Here is a 23225-nt window from a genome sequence, read left to right as displayed (position 1 = left end):
AGTATTTTTTGCAAGGTTTATTATTTTATTTTAATTTGCATAATTTGTTTCCGCATGAGAAATTTCAAGACAGTTAAGAATCTTGAACAGTAATCAAATTTTGGTTCAACATGTTAAAGCTGGTATTAACGTTAATGTTGGATATAATAGACATAAATTAATGGTTCTCAGTAAATCATTGAAACATGATATATGTATTGGAATCTTAATGTAGAAGCAATGTTTGCACCGAAATTATCTTTCTCTGTTTATTATGCTGTAATCATTAAAAAGTATTTTTTTAAAAATTTATTGTATATTACTGAACGTATTTCTGCAGCTGTATAAATATCAAATTACTCTTCGCATGAAGCCATTTAACAGAAAAATGGCTGAACCACTGGAAATGATTTCTCGAACATATATGGCACTTGCTTCGACCCATATTCTTTCATAATTCCACTTTAATTACAATGGGCTTCGTAAATAAGGGTAAAATATATTTTTTTTTCAAGATTCAGTACCTTACGAGTCCCTGACGTTAGGAAGATAACACTTAATTTATAAACTTCTCTTTAAAATTTATAAACTTCCCTTTAAAAGTAAAAGACAACGTGTTTCATCATCAAGAATTTCTTTTTTAAAAATTTCTTTAGCTTAACGTCCCACGATTATGCCTTTAGAGCTAATGACGATTGTAAAATTATATTTGTGACCTTCCACTGAGAATCGGCCTCGGGACCATGTGCAACAGAGGCATACCCACTACCTACTACACCAAGGTGCAGAATCTTAAAAAAAATACTTTTCTAAAAGTTAAACGGTGACCAATTTATATGTTAATATTTTAAGTTTTGTTATTGCTTTCAAAAATATTTTGTCTAACGATTTACTTGAAGTAGGTGAATCCAATTGAGATTCATATTCGTTCATCTACGTCTAAATAGCTTTACTTGGTTTCAAATACATGTATTGTTTAAACGGGATTGAAACGTAGCACTAAAATATTTTTCATAAACCATATTCTTTTTGTAAGAAGAGCGAATATTTCAATTAGTGAATGAAAAGAATGTATTAATTAGTTACACAAATCAAATAAGCAACTTAAATTATGAAAAAGAGAACACTCAAGCAGAGAACTCAATAAAAAGTGGATAGTACATATCTAAGTCATGCTGCGAAATTAACCAGAAAAATATTCCCACAAGACTATTGAATTAAAAGAATATCTTATTTCATGAATGCAATATAAGTAGAAAGGAGAATGTAAATTCTCCACTTACATGTTGGTAAAACAATGTGTAAAACTTACCTCTCATCATGTTAGCTGTCTGCATATTCTCTCCTCTGTGTTGTTGTTGGAGAGTAATACTTTGAGGGTAAGGCACTGTCATGGACACAGCGAAAGCAACACAAACAATCAGGGCAAGGAAAATGAAGATCTGTGAAAGAAATGTAACTAGATAATTTTTAAATATTTCACAATTCTATGGATGATATGTCGTTTCGTTCGATTTTCTTTAAATGTTTCATTCTATTGTTCAATAAGAATTATATATGATAAACTTATACACTTTAAAATATTACAAGTTAAAGTTGGTGGCTTGGCTTATATTTAGGGCAGTACTGGCCAGGCGGGAAACCTTGAAATTTCCCGGTGGGTCCTGGACGGTCATTTTTTTAGTGAGTCGTTCGCCTCGTATCATTAAATGGCGGTATACGTATGTAGAAAAGGCACACGTGACGCGCTACTCGCATATGGGAGTAACGGAACGGAGGACAATAACACGTCGAGTACCAGCAATAGAGTTACCTAGTCCCAGATCATCGTTGCCACCCCATGATGTTGCGAAAACAGCCTTGCACATTTATAGTAATTCAACCCCTGAAATGTTCCTGATTTCATACTCTGCTTAATCATTTTGCAAATATTGAATTATTCAGCTAAATTGAAATCATAAATGATGCTCTAACTTGAAAGTAAATAATAATTTACATTTTACAGCACCGTTGTTTTCCGTATAGAACATATGGCCGCAGGGCCGCATGAAGACTATTAGGGACCCTGGAGTGGGAAAATAGAAGGGGGAAACAAACTTTTATTATGGGTACTTTCTCAACATGTTCAAAAAGGTCAACGAATTACACAGGTGTGACTCGTAATATTTTAAAGACTTTTATGGTGAAATTGTTTTCAGTAACTTTAATTTTTTTAGGACCCCCTTGGTTCCAGAGCCCTGGAGAAAAAAATATAAACTCGATCCTAGAGACACTTTCGGCCTCACTTTTATAGTCAGAGAGGGGACACTACGTACATTGAGTGGGTCCCTTAGAAAGTATCTTCCTGGTGGGCCCCTGGGTTGCAGTACAGCCCTGCTTATATTCCAGCAGAAGAGTGTGGTGAGTAACACCATACATGTATGTTCAGAGAATTTAGTTCGGGTATCTAGTTAACAGTAGGTTTTGTCTCTTATAAGGTCCGTGCTGCATTATGACGTAAAACTCAAAAAAATGAATCTCTGCCTTATGATATTTAATGATACTTAAATTATCGTACTATTGTCAGAGATGACCTTGCTCTGAAGGTTGTATCTACTATGTGTTAATAACGGTTAATGTTCTAGCAGCTTTTGGTAAGCTAATATCTTAAATTTGTGTTGCAGATAACATAAAACTGAGAAACAAATACGACGTTTTATTCTTACAATTTAAAGCGTTATGTTTCATTATCCCTGAAGTTCAGCACAATTATTTTTGGGTTTACATCCAATCTTAAATAGTAGTTAACTACTTCATATGAGTTCATTTAAAATTTAACGTCTCTTTCAATAGCGAAGCTATATGAACTACTTCATATAGTTTTGTGAAAGATCTAAGTTACTTATCTTAGCAAACGTTGTTTTGGATTATCGCCTTTGTGTTTAAGATAGGACTATGTGTAAGGCATGGTACAATTGAATTTATACATAATTATAAACTTGAATCATAATCTCTTGTTGCACAGCTCAATTAGGTATAACATTGATGAACTTGCTAAATAATTAAATTATTAATTCTACAGTATTTGTCAGTGTACAAACAAGCATACCTCTCAACGGTAAATTGTAATTAACAGTACTGAACTGCAAAACATTTGATTTCTACTTCAATTTTCTTATGTTTATTAATTAAACAAAATCAAATTCCAAATCCATTGAACCATGCTGAAATCATGAGACATGATAGAAAGAGAAATAAAATATATGTGATAAATTTTCATTAAATGTAATATTGATCACTATTAACAGAGCAATACCATAATTGATCAAAAGTAGAGAATTCGTGTTATTATTCAGTTCAAAATGCCTTGTCGTCCCGATCTCGGTCGAGAAATTTGAAGCTTAAAATATATAAAACGATAATCATCCCTGTTGTTCTATATGATTGAGAAACATGGTCGCTTACTTTACGGGATGCACATAGACTGGAAGTATTTGAGAAAAGGATCCTAAAACGAATATTTGGAAACAAAAGGAGCGGTAATGAGGAATGGCGGAAACGGTTTACCAAACCCAAGAGAAACGGTTTAGCAAACATTGTTAGGGTCATCATATGTAAGAACCTCAGGTGAGCAGGCTATGTAGCCCGGAAAGAAGAAAGTAAGAACGCTTTCAAAGTTTTAACTGAAGATCAATCAGAAAACGACAATTAGGTAGTTTAGGCTCAGATTATAACGACCACTAAATGTGCATAACTGCGAAAAACACCAGTTTGTAATGAACCTAATGCTTGTTCTGTATATTTGATATGTCGTTATAGCCCACAATTCGTATATTTATATAATCTAGGTTACCGTTTTATCAAAATCCATCTAAACACTTCATTTCGATATTACCTTTTTTATTGTAGTACGTAATAAGTTAAACATTTACACACTTTTAAATAACATACATGTAAGTTTCACATATGTATTATATATATTATATGTTTATTCGTTGCTATGACGACTTACACAACATTCATATCACTATCATAATAGAACATCAATCATAATAATTGAAAAGAAATTACATCTCTCGCTCTTTATATTTTCTTCTTGTTTTTCTTTTTCGAACAGCTTGTGCATATTTTGAAAGCACATTTTGCCCGTAAAACAAGCTTTATATAAAAATTACACAATACCGTTACAAGATTGGAGGACAATACTAAGATGGACCTCGCAGAAATAGGAATACAAAGGAGAAACTGGATCCAGTTGGCTAAGAACAAAGTCAATAAAGAGGAAAGAAAATAATTTGTGGGAACGGGAGTGGCTAGCTTGAACTGTAATATTGTAAATTTAATAATTTAGCCAGATACGAAATAAAAACGAAATAAACGAACTTTGGAATTTTGAAATTCCTATGTAAGCTTTTAGGCTTAAGTACTTCATATCGGAATTCCGAAGAAAAACATCAACCCAATTTATTGAGCGTGTCTATAGCGAAAACTCCCTGTCAAGACACCTCTTCAGTATTATTAGAAAGAGGAAACGAAAAAGTGTGAAAGAATAGAAGGGGGTTGGGGAAAGGAGGAAAAAGGGAGGAGTAAAATGAGAAAGGAAGAAGGAACTAGAGATGAAATATTACTAGATAATAATGGATATATTGTAAAGAAACATGAATAGCTATTAAATGGTGATTAATATTTGAAAGTTATTACTTGAGGATCAAATCTGAAGTAATCCCGAAGAGACATATGTTCCCTCATACAACCCCGACCTGGATCCAGACAACTGCACCAGTGGGAGTTGCCCTAACCCAGCCCAGGTGACGAGATGTTTTTGTTTAATTGTTTGTCTATTATTTCGAAATGCTACATAACATGTATCCAGTATCTGAATTTTTGTAATGGAGATCGAACACACATTTGAATCAGCCAAGAGAAAAAAAAATCAAAATGAATATTTTCCACAAAGAGACGTTTCGATATTTTTCAGAAGACTGTCGTTTTCTGGCTCATCCTGTTATTTGGCTTTTCTCCTAGAGCGGATTTAAACTACCCTAGAATCAGGTATCTTTCATGACATCCGTCATACAATAAGACATGTAACATGCTATCATACACTTACTGTAAACATTACCACAGTAACTCAACATTAAATGCTACACCTTAAAACTAAATTTATCATTCATTCACACACTTTCACATACATACGAGACAGCGTATTGACATGGGTGATAAATAGTTTTAAGAGAAACCATCTAACTACAATTTGGTGAACATTTATTACATCTACTGAGAAATTAAGACACAGAATTTTATAAACACGCAATAAGTAACATTTTTATTTAACTTTCGCAAAAAATGATATAGATTTGTGGATATGTATAATATACAATATAATGAATGAAAAGGAAAAAAAAATAAAATGAGGTTTGGTAATGTGTCTTTATCTCATTTATGAGCATTTTGAACGTAATTAAACGAGTCCTCTATCGTAATTTCAGATTAGCTATAATATTATATGTATTGTCGAAGCACCACTTTCTGGTATTCACATATTCCATGTTATTCCATTTCTTATATTCACACATGAGGACGTATATATGTTAATCATAACCAACACCTATTTGGTTCGTAAAAGTATTTATTAATACACTTTTCCATTTCTGGTGTTAAATGATCAAAGTCTAGTCACTGATTTAATGGTGACTATAGTACTTATTCTGTCATTGGTTTATTATCACATTCACTATCTCCCAACGAATATCGCTTTGTACTACTAATTACACACATTCATCATTAGATTCGTACTATATATATATATATATATATGAACGAAATTTTCAGAAGGACTATTATTCGTATTGTAAACACAACTACTGAGGTGGAAACGCTGGTGAAGTTTTAAGTTTCCTATGGGAGGGATGGTAATCGAAATGTAGTTCTACGGAACTTACCTTTTATGAGAAGGAAGAATTTTTAATTTTAAACAAATTATAATGACACATCTTAACTCAAGATGGTTCGTTAGCTTTACACCATAATGCGATACAAGTATGTTAGAAATTGCTTTTATGTCTAGACCTATATTTTACAAGTTGCAATTTTTAGTTTCTTATACACAAACATTATATATGTACTTCTACTTTATGATATTTTCAGCAACAGTGCCTGAAAATTTGACTCCCATTTGTAGATTTATTTGGAAACGAATTCATTAAGAGAAGGAACGAGAATTTCTAGCACATACACCGCCATTGTCTACAACCATATATCTATGCCTATTCTTCTGGCCCAAATCTACCGCCTCCGCACCCGTTATATTGTGCAACACATAATCGGCCAACATCCCATCATAGCCGAATTATTGGAGCAAACCCCGGCAATACCACGCAGAGCTTACCCACCCCTGGACCACCTACTTGCAATATACGAACGAGAAGCAAATACCGCTGATTACAACCCTGCTCGGCGCATATATCACAGCCATCCGTCCAGCTATCCCTCATAACTGCACTCACTTAAATGCTTACTCGTCTACGGTAGCACACTTCATTAAATATTTCATTCTAACTTGGCAGAAAGGCTGAATAACATACTTCAATAACTTTCATTACATCCTTTTGCCCATCTATCTTTTCTTGTTTTTCCCTAGTTTAATACTTACTCTGGCCAGAGAGAAGGCGTCACCTTCTGTGGGCTGCCCATCTTCGGATGGGAATGAAAATGCTTTTGATGATGATGATTTCTTGCATTCAATCACAAAGTGCTACTCCATAATCTCCAATTTGAATAGATAAGCAATAAAGGCCACAACATTACGAAATTTTGTATTCAAAAAGACGACGTAGTAGTTTCAGGAAAACTGATGGATGAAATCTGTAAGTATATCTACGTATATTATTCCTATTTTCTTTTTCATTTCGTTAAGGAAATCATTGTGGCTCAACAGAGTATGAGTCACTGTCGTAGGAACCCGGGTTCGATTCCAGGGAGGAGCTCAAGTGCTTCGGATCTCACATGAAGATGGGAGCCCACGTATCACAAAGTCTACCTGCTGAAATCAAAGCTAAAACTCAAATCAAATAATTTTCTTTTCTATTTACGTTTTTATTAAGACAGAATCCTATATTGTGAAATCATATAGGCGTGAATCAATACAGAATGGAAAATGATATGAAATTAAGGGGCGGGATAATCACTTGTGGAAATCAATTTTAAAAAATGTGGTGCTCATCCTGACGATTATGTCATAGAAAATTTTCATTACACTTATCATCAGACTCATACGTAAACCATTGCTCGACGCAAGACGTATCATTTAGATGCTGGCTTTCGTTTTTGTTGGAAGTGAAATTTCGCTGCTTATTGCTTCTTAATCCTATAATTTTGAATCAGTTATTTGAAACTATGTATTCATGTGTCATCATTACTATCAGGATAAAATTAATAAAGAAAAACAATGTATTGAGAATATATTACGTGAATTTATTGTTTGTTTTAATCTGAAATGCAGGCGTATGCATGTGTTTTAAGACGTTTGGTTTACCAAGAAGAAATATTTTACACATTTAGTTTGCTGGCTCGTAAGGGAAACAAAATGTGTCTCTGTAACTGTGTTTGTTGGTCCAGTGACAGAACTTTCAAGAACTGCTTGATGGGTAACCTTCAATTTTAGCCAGGATATACAGCGTTAATCCTTTCAAGCATGAATTATGTACTCATGACATATGATGATGATTATTTGTTTTACAATTTTTCTTGGTGTACTATGACTTATAAAATAAAAAAATTGAAAATTTGATATTTTCTTAAGAAAATTTAATCATTGTCTTTATCTGTTCACTTCATTGGACCTCATGCATTTTGGGTAAATTATGACTTCAGAAGTGGAACATATAAACGGCAATATTACACTAAAAATAAATGAAATAAACGTTGTGTTGTAGAAAACTTTACAAAGTGATTTTGGTACAAGTGATAAGGGTTAAAAATCAACATATTCATCAAAATCGCACGTATAACCACTACTCCCTGCCATTAACCAAAATTTAGCACCCCAAGCTTTCAGCTTTTGGATATACACTACTTTATGTGAAGTCTCATATTGAAATGCATGATTTGCCCGTCAATCCATTGATACGTTACTTTTCATTGTTTACAGTAAATTCGAATCTCCCTTCAGTAAATATCGTAACTTATAAAGTTTGTCGTTCCCTTTCCCAGTCTGTATATTATCATAGAAACGAAGATCTCCATATAAGGTCCAACCAGATTACTGACATTGCCTGTCAGCAACAACTTTACAGTGTAAACCTTCATCTGAAGACCAGTACTGTCTCCTGCTAGGGAAACAGATAAGTCATTACAAGATTTATTCCAAGAAACATTTTGAGATCACCTGGAGTCAATCTGAATTGTCCCTTGCAATTTTGATTCTCATACAGATTGGTCTGAAACGCAATGTCATTTACAAGGTCCTCTGTAAATAAGTGCGAAAAATTCAGTTTCCTCATTTCTGTAATATTACATTGGTATTTCCAGGAAATGGAGTAACGTTTTAAGAAAATAATTTGCCACATTTTCACCAACCCACTTCCATTGTTGTCGTCTTTGGTTGCTTCTATTCAGCGGAGGATCTTCATTTTCTTCTTCTACATAAGCTGATGATGATTCACGCCTCCCATTCTCAACATGCTGAGGAACATGTGGTCATGGCAGTTTGAGTGTACAGATATACATTTTCTTTATTTCAATGTGCTTTCAGGTATGACGATCTTTTGGGAGGTGTTTTGAAGGCAACAATTTTGCCTACTATAACATGTTGAAGTGAAGTGTGGTGCCATCGACTGGAAATCGAACCCAGATTTCACATGTATTAATCAGAAGGTTTGGTGAGGCTCAGTGGTTGCTTCACTACGAAAAGGTTTACTAAAGTAGAATAAATTGCGTTGAAAATGAAGGCAAGAGTAGCCCATTAACACATCCTTGTAGTGTATTATGTTTATTAAAGCAAAATTGCTTCTTTGGCACCTTGCTAATCAGTAAATTAGAATGTGTTCCATTTCACAAAACTTGTTCATTTTTTGTCGTGTTACGGCTGTTGAGGTACGTCATGAGCAGAGTAGTTTTTTTAAGCTGTGAGTTGAAAGTCAAAGAAATACAGATAGAACAAATGAGATTCGTTACTTTCTGCGTAGTCATTTGCACATAAATTGTGTATTTAGAAGAGAGTAAAAATGGCATTATGCCTTGTAGGTCTTATGATAGCAGCCATAACTCAGTAACGTGGGTAAATAAATTAATAACCTGTCAAGAAAATTTCAGTAGGTTATAAAATGTTGTTCGTCACATTGTAAGGATATACAATTAGCAAGTTCGTTATGGCAAAAAGCACCTGCAACATAGAAGGAAAATACATAAAGTCAGACGGAAACTAAAAAGGGTTAAACGTTTGTTGTACTGTTTTTATAAATTTTCCAAGTTTGTTCGTAAAAGTTTGAGAAATAAATGTCATAATCAAAGCAATGCTCAGATAAGTAGTCGTAATCGTAAAGTTGTTTTGTCGCACCATGATAATCAATGTTCTGCATGTATTCTTGAAAGAGTTAACCAAAATCTAAAATCATAGTATCAACTTAGCAATTAATGATTTAGTAAAGGGGTCAGGTGCTGACCACGCATCACCTCCAGTTAACCAAAATTACAAAACTTTTCAGGAAGAATGTGGTAATTTGGTGAATAAACCAATTACGTATAAGCGATTTGAAGACAAATGTAAGAATAAAATTAAATGTCAATCAAAAATTACTATTAGTGCTGTGCCATCAGCTGATCCTGATGCAGTAACAAAGGTCAAGCACACAGGTAAATGGAAAAACCTAGTGAAACGAAAAAGACAATCTTGTGTTCAATCTGAATACAGTGAAATTGATATGCATAGAGAAACATCACGAAAGAAAAGTAATTGCAAGTAAAGCAGTGATAAGTTAGTCAATTTGTAGTGTAATGCAGTGATTATAAAGGTTGAGAAACCAACTCTGTGTTCTAAGTTACTGCTTCTTAACGTAATCAGAATTGGTGGAAACCATTTAGTAGTTTATATATTCACATTAGTCGTTTAATGGCAAATGAAATATTTCGAAATTGTTTTTGTGTTGAAAAAACCTAAAGTAGGTATAGGATAAAAAAAACTTCGTTGAGCCGGATTATTTGTATTTTATGAAGTTGACACTTGCAATGATTTCAGTAATTCTATATAAAAAAGTTTGTGTAAAAACACTTTGATATGTCCATCTATTGCGTTGGCGTTAGTAGGCGTCCGTGACACACTATGTGACCTCCGGACGGCAGAAGCCTTTTATTGAAGAAGGAAACATATGCAAAATGGCTTACCAAGGCATGATATGAGGTACCCTCCCATTTTTGGGTAATATTATATTTATGTAACGCCCGACGTAGGCAATTTTTGTATTATTCCCTTCTTTATTCTTTTAAACTTCAACCTTTTTACTCTATTATTAACCCTCATCTCCGGGTTGAAAATAAAAAACTCTAACGTGGGTAGTGTCTTCTAAATCTAGAAGGGCAGACACTTTAAAAAGAGTAATGGTCTAACAAACCATTCACTGCTCAGTAAATTATTGGTCAATTTTTAACCGGAATGAAATAAATGTAAAGTATCATGATTAATTAGTGTTGTTGTAGATTTAAGCAAACTTTTTGATATCGTAACTAATATTTTGAAAATATTTACGTGTATTCTTACTTGAATTTAATTCGTGTGCCATATCTTTGTTTTATTGTAGTAATAATAGTTAAGATAATACTACTACTAATAAGAAAATGATGAAAACGAGTATACATTTATTGTGCTAGTTTTCCAATGTGTTCGAAGTTGTTTTTAATGCAAGTAAATATTGAATAGGAATGCTTTCTTATAGCAGTAATAAAATTAATTCATGTCAAACTTAAGAGAATAAGCCACTACATTAGTAAATATTTTATTTTACAATAACTATTCAATATACTTATAACCATAATATTTTGTGTTTAATGGTAAACAATGCTAGTAATTAATTATTCAAATTATCAAATACACTATTTAGAAAGAGAATGATAATAACTTAGTTTATATTTTGATGTGTTTGGAATTGTGGCACTTAAGTATTTCAAAACAACAAATAGTAATATAATAAAGACATTAATAAACTTTCTTAGAGTTATGGCCCAACCGTAATCCGAAATTCGTCTTTATGGCCCACATGTTCGTTACCGTACTTCCGAATGGACTTTAAAATAAGTTTTTCGTCATACCATCACAAGAAAACTTAATCGATGTTAACCCTTTGAAGACTAGTGGAAGAAATTTGGTGACAATAGTGAAGTGATCAGTGTTGCAGGGTTCTGTTTGTTTTTTAGTCCCCTCAAAACAAACGTCTTGTCGAGCGCCTATGTAACAATATGGTCCAGCCGATCGAATATTAATGAAGAAAATTTTAATTTTTAAGTAAACCTCGTATAAAAGCACTCTTAAGAATTTTTTTTAGAGAATTAAAGAAGAAGAATTTTAAGAAAAGCACTCAGCAAACAGACAAATATGCATATATATATGTGTGTGCGTCGAGTCTGCGACAGAAATCTTGGTGATCCTCTGGTCTCTCCAAATAATGTGCTAAAATTCAGCACAGGAAGCAAACTTCGTCTGGAAAAAATCCCGCCTATGGATTGTCATAGTTATTTTTAGCTTTGACATCACCAGGCTGCATTGTGAGCCTGTGCGCTGCGTAAAAAAACGCGAGGAGACGGAGAGAAAAATTAACTTAGTCTGACGTTTGTTTCTGGTGCGACCACGGGTAGACAAATAACACAGCGGGAGCTATGGTACATCCATAATATAGTTAAATATAGTGTTGAGAGCATCAAAAATGTAAATGGCGCAACGATGAACCAATGTGAATTATATGGGGCGTTAATAATAATAACAATGTTGCCTCAAAATTTAAATCTAAAGCAGTAGCGCATGGTTAGTTTCTAGTTTTCCTGAGAGAAGACAAAATGGAAGGAAAGGGAATTCACCAGGCAACCTTAAGGACAACCCGCTGGAACCGCCATAGATTGCCTTTCTTCAGCATCAAAGTGAGTGAAAAGTGACAGTACAAAATCACGGAAACCAACGATGTAGTAAAAGTCAACCGGTAACCCGCGACTACCGCGTCTTCCGCGATTGTAATAAGAATAATGGGCCAGGTTTTAAATTTTATTATCATATTCAATTATTCAAATTAAAGTACCAAAATGTAATGTAATATGTGTTTGTGCAGTTTAATGTTGTTTATTAAAGGGAAAAGTGAAATTTTGCATATCCTTTGCCAAAATAATTATCATGGTATAAATTTATATTTTCTAGTTTTAAGAGATAACCTAATTTACTTTTCTTTCCAGCATAAATAACTAGTGCCTATGCAACATAATAATTTTCACATTATTAAATTGCATCGGCATTAATAATACAATTAGAATCAGCTTTAATGTCGATTTCCCAGAATGTTCTGACCCGAACACTGAACCGTGTTGTCCAGTGGCTATATGGTCGGCTTTGGCAAAAGATCAAAACTGTTATTAAAGTCTAAAGGAGACGCCCAAAAAATAAAGGATCGAATCCCGAACTGTTGTAAATGCCCAAGCCCTCTTAGGGAACTGCAGGGCACGAACCACATACAGTAATATATATTATCCCGAACAGGGACGTACAAGGATCGAACCCAGATACCTAATATATGTCTTCCCGAACAGGGACGTAAAAGGATAGAATCCTGATACTACAGTAATAACCCAATAAATAAAATATTTGAGAAACTAATTGAAAAGAGACTAATAAACTTATTGAACAAACAACAGGTACTATGCCATGAACAACACGGTTTTGTAACTGGGAAAAACACAATTACGGCAACATATACGCTTATCAAAAACATACTAAAAGATTTAAACGATAAAATACTAAGTTTAGGCATTTTCTATGATTTAAGCAAAGCTTTCGATCTCGTAAACCACAAAATACTCTTACGAAAACTTAAGCATTATGACATACGGGGCAAGTGTTACATTTGATGGAAACCTATTTACGTAGTAGGACGCAAGCTGTTGAAGTGACCCACATAGAAAATGGGAATGTAAAAACATAGTTTCCAAACCCAAGACAAGTCCGCAACGGCGTGCCTCAGGGCTCAATATTAGGTCCAATCATATTCCTATTGTATATAAGTGATTTCCCTGGAGTATTGAAGCATTTTGAACTAATTTTGTGTACAAATGACGCTAGCGTAATTGTGGAAGGTAAAACCATACGTGAGCTAAGGCACAACACATAAAATATTAGATCAAGCCAAAGAATGATTCGAAAGTAACTTCTTATGCATAAACAACACAAAAACAAAATACCTACTTTTCCACAGAAAAATAAAAGAAACCCAAAATAAATCGACTGACCTAAAACTTGATTTCACTCATGAAATTAATTTTTTAGGACTAAATATAAATGAATATCTAACTTGAAAAATCCAAATAAAAGAAATAACAGTAAAATTAAATTCCAGACTTTATGCACTCAGGATACTAATAGAAACGTTAAACACTAAAGCTTTGATCCAAGTATACTACGGGCTTATACACCCTATACTAAATTACGTAATCATTTTCTGGGATAAATCCTCAAGCAGCAAAGCAGTTTTCATGAAATACAAGCAAGCAATACGGATAATATTTGGTCAACACATGAGAACATTATGCAAAGATAAATTTAAACAACACCACATCCTTACCCTACCATTTATGTATGTATACGAAACTGCAATCTATGCAGCAAAATTGAAAGACAGAACCCAAATTAGTCTCGTTAATAATACCAGAAAGCCAAATGAAAGAAGACGATATTTTATAAAACTAACATTACTACAGGAAGGCCCAAGCCATATGGGAGTACAAATTTAAGATAAGCTGCCCAGAGAAATAAAAAATTAAGAAAATATAAAAGTTTTTAAAAAGAAACTGAGGAGATTTCTGGTGGATATAGTATATTACAGCGTAGCAGATTATCTTTGCAATAATGTGTATTAAATAGTGTAACATGTTTTCTTTTTTTAAGTGTATCACAAACAAGAAACAGGACTGTCTGATCCTTCCAACTACCAAATGTATCTTGGTTTCAATTGGAGTAAATAAATACAATACAATACAATTCCCAATATATGAAAATAAATACGGTAACTTAAATACACTTTCTAGATATGCAGACATGAAAATAAATATCTGCACAAAAATTTTAGTTTTTTTGAATGCATTTTTAGTTTTCAGCTTTCCCTTAATTTTCTTAGGGAAGAAGGCATGCAATTGAACAAATCTTGCTGAAACTAGTTTTTACTGCTTACAGCGCCGTCTATCAAGAATTGTAAAAAATGTTTTGAATAAAATTTATAATTCTCCAAAGAAATACGTGAAGTACCCTTTGGAATTCTTGAAATTAAGAAAACTATAAAAAATTTTGCGTTGCAGAGTTGAGACGAAGTTAACGTCGCAGGATCTTTAAGGTTTGAGGTTGAGATTTTTCAATATTTCAGAAAAGTCTGAATGATATAGAAGAGAAAATACATGCATGACATCAAGGAAATAATTTCGAAGTTCATCGTTTCCTATTGTTTTAAGAAGAAATATTTCTACATGTGACTTAAGCTCGTACATATTACTTCGTTCGTGTGGACAACCCTCGACCATCGGTATGAAAAAAATGACGTTTTAAGTGCAAGATTTTCGCACAAAACCTGAAAAACACGAGAATTAGAGCATTTGGCTTGCCAAAATTGACAATTTTAACAGATACTCCTAACGTCTTCTTCAAAGTTTCTGGTAAAGCTTTTGCCGCTTATACTTGCCTGTGAATTTAGGAGTGTGAAGAAATAATAAAAGAGTTTCTGTCCCTTGCCAGCTTTATAAATCCAGTCGAGAACTTAACATTCCTGTATCCCCATCAGTAGATATTCCTCCTACAACTCTGTCCCAAGACAAAAAAAAAAAAAAAAATCATTAAAAAATTTCTAATAGTACAAAGAAACCTTTGCATGGTGTGTTCATACTTCCTGAAAATTAACCTCTTTTCATCTGTAAACCGACGATACTAAGATAGGATCACACTACAAGACAAAAAAGAGAGGTTTTTATTTCTATTAATTTATTTACTAATATTTTGTTGCCTATCGACTAAGTTTAAATCCAGGACTATCATTAATTCTACGTTTCACAGTCTTGTCGGTTTTGGCATTTTGTTTCTGATTTTCTTTTCTGGTTGCTTGAAGTAAGCAAAGTTTCATAAGATTCGCACTGATACTTTTCTTTATCGTTAGATATTAGGAGTGAAAGTTTCCCCTCACTTTTAATTATTTTGTTCGTAAAATTTGCAGGCCAGTAAAACCTTCAGCGAGTTTCTTTTCACAATAATAATATATGAAATCTTCATTTTATCTTGAGCACTGAATGTGCTGTTGACAAGTGTCATTTCAATGGAAGCAGAACAATACGATACACAATACATTTTGTTAGTTGAATATCATCTTTCTCAATGAACGTAAAATATAGTTATTGTAATGTTCATTACATGGTCTTCGTTTTGAACTAAAAGTCCTCATTTTAAATTACACCTAAGAGAAGTTGAAAAATCTATATAACATTCAGAGCAGAAGAAAATGAACTTCATAAATCAGAACACCGGACTAAAAAAAATAAATGATACGAACAGTGGCGTATTTAGGGAGTGGGTATCGGGTTCAAACCCCCGCCGAAATATATTTGTTATATGCACAACTTCATTAAAATTTCTCAGCACCCAAAAGGAAAAATATGTGCTTATTCACGTGTACATAGCCCCTTGTGAAACAAAATCCTAAATACGCCACTGGAAGCGAATAACGTGTTTTGAGTGATTCGAATATTGCCGATGCTGACAGTCTGTGTCGCGTTCAGTGGCGAAGATACAAAGGGACATGTTGGTAATGACCTCCCAGGTATGAATTTGAGAACAAGCACACCCAAATCATCAACAAACTGTTATTATTAAATGAGGGATTCATATCCTTAAACTCATCACAAGTAAAACTTTAACATAAGAACCTTGATTCTCTTTAAGACCGTAAAATTAGAATATACTCTTATATTATGTACATGATGAAAGGAGCACATAGTAATTGACTATAACGAAAAACTGGTAATTATATATTATTAAATGAATTATTTACATTGATATGTTATCTCAAAACCTGGGGATGGAGTTCATGGTAGCTCAGTGGTAGAGCATTCACTTCTACGGCATGAGGTACTTGGTTAGATCCCAGCTCAGGCCAAGTGAGTTTTGTGGTGGACAAACACATTCTGCGTGGGTTTCCTAGGTTGTTTTTCTGTTGCCTCCCACTTTCTTTACTCCACCATTTCATTTGTTTCTCATCACCGTCTCCTTTAGCATAACCGGAATAATCGTGGGGCGACAAACGTAAAGGTTTCACTTCATTTTTTTTTCAAAAACTGGGCTAAGATAAGCTTGGTATTTGATGCTAGTAATAAATGCAATACAGAAAACTAAATTTGTTAAAGATTACAAATTTATGTACATACTGTTTCCATAATTGATGTTCTTTATATATTATGTCAGTTATAACTTGATAGTTTTGGAAATAATTAGCTGGAGTTAAAATATACCGGTATTAGTGCTGTAAATAAATTTCAATTCATATGTTTATTTATTTTATTTTTACTTTTGAGCGAGGGTAGAAAATGATGGAAAGTTAACTTAAAGATATAGGCAACTGGGCAGTGAGTCTGTACCATATGCTAATGATGTGGTATATTTCTATGTAGTTGGAGCCTGTGGTGCGCTGATAATAGATTATTTTTTATTAGTTACGAAATGTATTACTTTACTTGAGTAAGAGATAGTGACCACAAAGTACCGTTACACGTTGATAAATCCTAATCTAAGTTTTTCCGTTACATCTTTATAAATGCTTTACTTTTTAAAGTTTTCATGTCACCTCATTATAAATGCTAATGTAAGTTTTTCCGTTACCTCTTTATAAATGGTAATCTAAGTTTTCACGTTACCTCTCTATACATGCTAATGTAAGGTTTTCCATTCTTTCAGATTGTGTGAACGATAATTAGTACTTCCAGTTACAGTATTGAAGAACGTGTTAATTCGACCACGAAGTCCAAACCTCAGAGCTTGCGATAATGCGCTATGGAGGGTCATAAAGGGCGTTATTGCAAAAACCGTTATGATATCACTACCGAACTGACAGAATCTGTGAAGCAAGGTTTCACTCAAGTTACAACAGAAATGCTCTGCAAAATGTCGCATAGAACCTGACGGTGTATTATCCTTTGTCATGGGAATGACGGTAGACAGACTGATCCTTTGGACACTTCCTGTCTCAATAAAACTTCTCGAAAGCTTTGTTGTTCATGCCATTCAATTCTTTTAAAATAGGTAAGTGGAAAAATCATATTGTTTTAAGTCTCAAGATTAAACCTGAAGCACTGAAACTTATGTTGCATCATATATCATAATAATACGTAAACTGGAATCGAATAAACTACTCACTCAGACATGTATCAAACAAATAATGAACTTACGTTTTTCATTCAAAACTCCCTTCTCTTTGTTGTACTCGCAGAAAAATGAAAGAATGACATTGAAGTTAGTGTTAAAGAAGACATACGTATACATACAAACATTGTGTAATTCTAAGAATATAATACAAAATTACTTGAGTGTGTGGCAAAGCTTTCCCTTTCATATTTCATTGATAATGCATCTGCGTAGTTCTTGGCTAACGTGTGAAAGTGTTATAATGACACTAAGATGTCTGGCGAAATGTCTCTGTGTGAGGTCTGATACCAGACGAGCTCTAAACGAAAAGATGCATCACTTATTGTAAGCTATTAATAATAATATGAATGGTGATGTTTGTGTGTGTGTTCTTAGTTTTGATAATATCAAACGATTGTTCTTATTAAGCTGAAAGCTTATCGTGGAACGTATATCTTTATATGAACCAAAATTCTGATAATACTCATTAAGATAAGTTAGTCTGTCGCAAGATACAATTGAATGATGAAAGTGATCTTATCTCGATGTATCCTTTTTACACTAACAGATTATTTTATATTGTTTACTTCCCTTCAGGGCCGTCACTGTGAATCTATACAAGCCCAGGTACAGACACACAAGTTCTTTTAATGGGTGTACATAATGTAATTGGGATAAAGGATGGTGATGAGAGGAAGGAAGGAACTCATAAGAAAGAAGGCGAAGATAACAAGAGCAAGAAGAAGTGAACAGAAACGAAAGAAGATGAAGTAGTGAAAAATAATGTAGTAATATTACGAACATATGTAATTGACGAAGAAGAAAGAGATGCAGTTAATGAAATTGAAATAGAAGAAGTAAAAAGAAGAGATGTTGAAGGATGCCGAAGAAGAGGTACAAGAGGAATATAAAATATTATTAGAAATATTAGAAAATGAACGTTGTAGAATAATAATAATAGAAGAAGAAGAAGAAGAAGTTGCATACGCTTGTATACAAAAATATAGAAACGTTTATAAGAAGAAGAAGAAGAAGAAGAAATTACATCTGATGAAGAGGTAGTAAATAATATAACATTCTCACATATATTAGAAGAGGATTATAATGGAAAAGTAAATAATGCAGAAGAGGAAAAATGTCACTAAAAAGAAAAACTGTATTGGCTTGACTGTCTATTTCTAAACCCTGGCAAAGAGGAGAAAAAAAAGAAAAAAATATGTTCATCTTTTATGGAAATACTAGCAGAGACTAATCCTGAACAAGAAGAAGTAGATTTTGATTTAGAAGAAGTAGAGAAGCGATTGAATGGTTTGCTATGCGACTGTACAGCAGAACGAAACACAAGTGTGCAAGTGGTATTTGGAAATAATAGATGTAATCATGATAACAATATTTTTAAATATAATAGAAGAACGTAGATGGCAGTATACAAGTCACAATATGGAGGGTAAAATGCTAAAATTCCGTTTAGCCCCCGTGCGTGCAGATGAAAATATTTTCACCACAATTGAAACAATCTTACGGTCTCTAATATATTATTTGTTATGTAGTGTGAAACAACATGATTACGTAAGAATAATAATCATAAACGTAAGAGAAGGACATCACTCTTTTTGGTTGTCGTTTAGAAAAGCTAGGATTCTCTCAGGAGAAGTATTATAACTGAGTTATGAGAAAGTACTCCAAAGTAAGGCGGCTTTTCTTATAAACGAAGTGAACCTCCATCATGTACACATGAGAAGAGGTCAAGGTTATTTGAAACAACTTGTTATGAATACCAGCGAATATTTAAACGCAAAACGGGGTATTATTACAATTAAGAACAAAGGTACAATGTGTTTATCAATGCAATCGTTGTTACCATAGGATTAGAAAACACAAGGGGAAAAAGCAAACAGGATACTTTTCTAGCCAAAATCATGGAACTAAACCACATCTCGTTTAATTCATGAATAAACTTTTCATTTTAGGTTATCGTGAAAAGTGAAATAAAATTACATGCTCAATAAGTTTTCTCGTTTCGTTTATTAAAAGAGTGGCTTAGCCTTATTAACATGAAACGAGGAAACAAGTTTAACATAATGCATAATTAGTTCCGAGAATTAAATGAAACGAGATTCTAGAGAAAATTTATTTATTATTTAAAAATCAAACGAGACAAGGAAAATCTTTAAGTTTTTTTTAACTGGTTTGATAACTTTGCATTAAAGACAGGAGTTGTCTTGATTCAGATGCTTTTCTCTTCGTAAACAAAAGATTCTCTCTTTTTTGTCCCCATCTTTAAAAATATTTTGCCATATGATATAAACATGCATTACTAATTTGTTTTACTCTCAGTAATGGTGTTCGCTATTAAAGTCGACGAAAGAATCAAGTATTGTTTATTGTAATTCAGAATTATTCAAATACAATCAACACTATCCTGGGAATGTGAAGGAAGGAAGGAAACCGACTGAGTTTATATGATAGGTAACATTCAGACACTTGTCTGGTGTGAATGAGGAGAAATCTAGGAAAACCTCTTAAGTTCATTTGTTTGGGATTCAACGCTAATCAATAAGTCACATCTCTTGTAACATAAATGAAGAAACTACACTATGCTGGGAATGTAAACAAGTAGAAAGGATGCTGTATCGGTGTTAGGTACGATTCATATCTTATTAAGCTGCTTGGTGAGTATGAGTAAGAATCTATGAAAACCGCATATCGGATGGCTATCCTGAAAGAAAGCTTTTTACATTTTTTCGTTCGAGTGACCCATCAGGAATCGAACGCTGGACCGAAGGGTTTAACCTACAGCTTATTGTGAAATGTATGTCCCACCCCATCGTGATCAAACAAGAGTCTTTTGCGACAGACGCACATTCGTTATCCGTTTAGTTCAACACGACTCTAATATTAATATAAGTATTAGGACTACTTGTAAAAAATTAGGCATTTAAACAAAATGAAACTGCAACTAACTTTCAGTACTTTGTCATCACAAGAGCAATAATAAAAAGACAAGCAATGAAGAGAGAAGCGAAGGAAATATGTAAGTTGCCGTTCTCATAGGGGTAAGAAAAGAAATAATACTGACCTACTAAAGATAAATTGCATTGAAAGACACACTGACATTTAATATATACAAAAAATAGCATGAAAGAACATTTAAAGAGAGAAATAAAACTACACATAATCCAGTTTCTCTTTTTGCCACCAATTAACTTTGTTATAAAATAAAATTCAAGTGCAATACTTAATTAATATTAGTATCCCACGCTGATACTAACATGAACAATATCCCTGGAAATTGGTATGTACAATCGAGTAAAGTTCTAAGATACTGTTTGCCTTCTTTTCGGAAGTTAGTATCTAAATTGATTAAAATCAGGGTTAGTAACTCACGTACAATTTTAATTTCTAAATATAATGTACAGTACGATAATATTGACCAATTTATATAATCATTAAGACAGTTAATGACACTTTATTTTCACTCGTTGAATATATCTAACAATCCGTATGTTTGCTACTAATTTACGAAATACGTTCTTACGAATAACTGAAATGTCTAAATGTCCCTACTGCTGATAAGATTCTATTAGCATTACAAAAATATGTAGTTACCATAATTCAATAGTGCACGTAAGGTATTGATTATAAGTATATTGCATAAAGGTAACTAAGAAAGTTATCTCGCTTTTTTGGAGGTCTGTGTTTAATTGGCCCCACACCGTGAGTTTAATGCGAATAGAGACAAGGCGAAGGTCAGTTGTTTGTGTGGGCATATCTGTGGGTATATTCAACATACTATCTGGTTGTAGCAGTTCAGTCTCACTGTGAACTTGCGTGAGGACAGAGTGAACATGGGACTTTCACAGAGCGTCATAAGGGCATGTATGTTGTACGAGTTCAAACTGGGTTTAAACGCCGTCGCAGCGAGGCGGATGATACAGTATGTAACAGTCTTGTTCCTACAGTGTAAATATGCTGGGGAAATTGCTCAATAGAAGCCAAAATGTGAACTTTATGTACTAGCTCTGTTTTAGTTTGTTGTAAAGAAACATCGCAAGCACCAATATATGAAAACTTCGAACCGAATGTAATAGGCAAACCCTAAAAATAGTGAAGATAACAAAGGCTATTTTTTCGTGCAACATACCATGGTAAAAGAGTATAGAAAAGATAATATGCTGTCAAGGAAAATCGTGCTTTTAGTCGTGATTTTGCTAAGAGGCATCTGAATGACAGTCAGGAATTTTGAGAAAGTGTCATATGGTCAGATGAGACAAAAATAACGCAGTGTCTACTCCTTGACGAAGTTGTGGTACACTAATTTTAGATTTTTTTGATTTCGTATAAAGTCATTTGTTCATCTCTCTGATTTCGTGTCGTTTCTGGCACCTCAGGCAGTAAATTCCTGGTATAACCGTTGTAGATAAAATTGTTCACAACATATTTAACAGTTATATGGGATTTGTTCACAATTTTTCACATGTTTCTGAGTGACTTATCTTTTATGACAAAGTTCACAATCACTTTCTTCAAATAACTATTTTAGTCCTTTCGACGTTCCATTCTCTTCAAAGCAGATTCAGAGCGTAAACCACTGTGCGCCCTAATCTTTCGTAATGTACCCTGTGCATCTAGAGGGCGACTACGTAGCAAGCTCAGACACAACAAGAAGATGTGTTACCCTTCTGAAAGCATAGTTGGAGTTGGAACAAGTATGTTAAACGAAAAAAGAAGCTTTTGTTCTTTTTACTGTTTTTAGGGTTTACATATTACATTTAGTTCGTGGTTTTCATATAGGGTATATTGGTGCTTGCAATATTTCCTCATAATAAACTAGGACAAAGCTAGTACACAAAGTTCACTTTTTGGCTGCTACAGAGCAATTTCCCCAGTATATTCACACTTACGAACAAGTGTGTTACATACTTTATGTCACGAAGGAGGTGTCGTAACTACACGGACAGTGCAGCTGTGGTTTAACAAGTTTAAGGACGGTGACGAAACACTCGAAGACATACCGCGTGCCGGGAGACAAACGCATGTACAAAATGAAGACCTTCAGGTAGCAATTGAGGCGAACAGTGGCCAGACATATGAGGAATTGGGACTACAGTTCTATGTGACTGGAGAAACCATTCGGCAGCACGTCCATCAACTTGCGAATCACTACAAGTTGGGTCGCTGGGTCCCGCATGATTTCACTCCGGGTCAGAAGGTAATGCAAGCATATACTTGTGTTCCCTTGCTGTCTCGTCTGAGGAAGGAGCTATTTCTGGACGCGGTATTAATATGTGATGAGAGGTGGGTCCTGTACGAAGCGCCAGGGTGCCGTCATCGTTGATTAGCATCTCACGAACCGGTTTCAGAACAGACGAAACCATCATTGCACCAGAAGAAGATCCTCCTATGTGTTTGGTGGACTGCTCGCGGCATCGAGTATCGGGAACCCTCCTACCAGTTGGTCAGAACATCTATACAACTGTGTACTGCCAGCAATTGAGCCGTGTTCAAGATAAACTGAAAACTCTCGCACCAGAATTTCTGAATCGCAAAGGTGTCCTCCTGTTACAGAACAACGATAAGCCTCACTTGCCTAGGATGACCCAGGAAACTATTCTTCGTGTTAGATTGAAAACACTATTACATCCGCCAT

The sequence above is a fragment of the Thermobia domestica genome, chromosome 8 (genome assembly GCF_964235325.1).
Source record: "Thermobia domestica chromosome 8, izTheDome1.hap1.1, whole genome shotgun sequence".
NCBI classification, from domain to species: Eukaryota; Metazoa; Arthropoda; class Insecta; order Zygentoma; family Lepismatidae; genus Thermobia; species Thermobia domestica.
The sequence above is the reverse complement of the archived record's forward strand: the minus strand, read 5'-3'. Positions refer to the sequence as shown.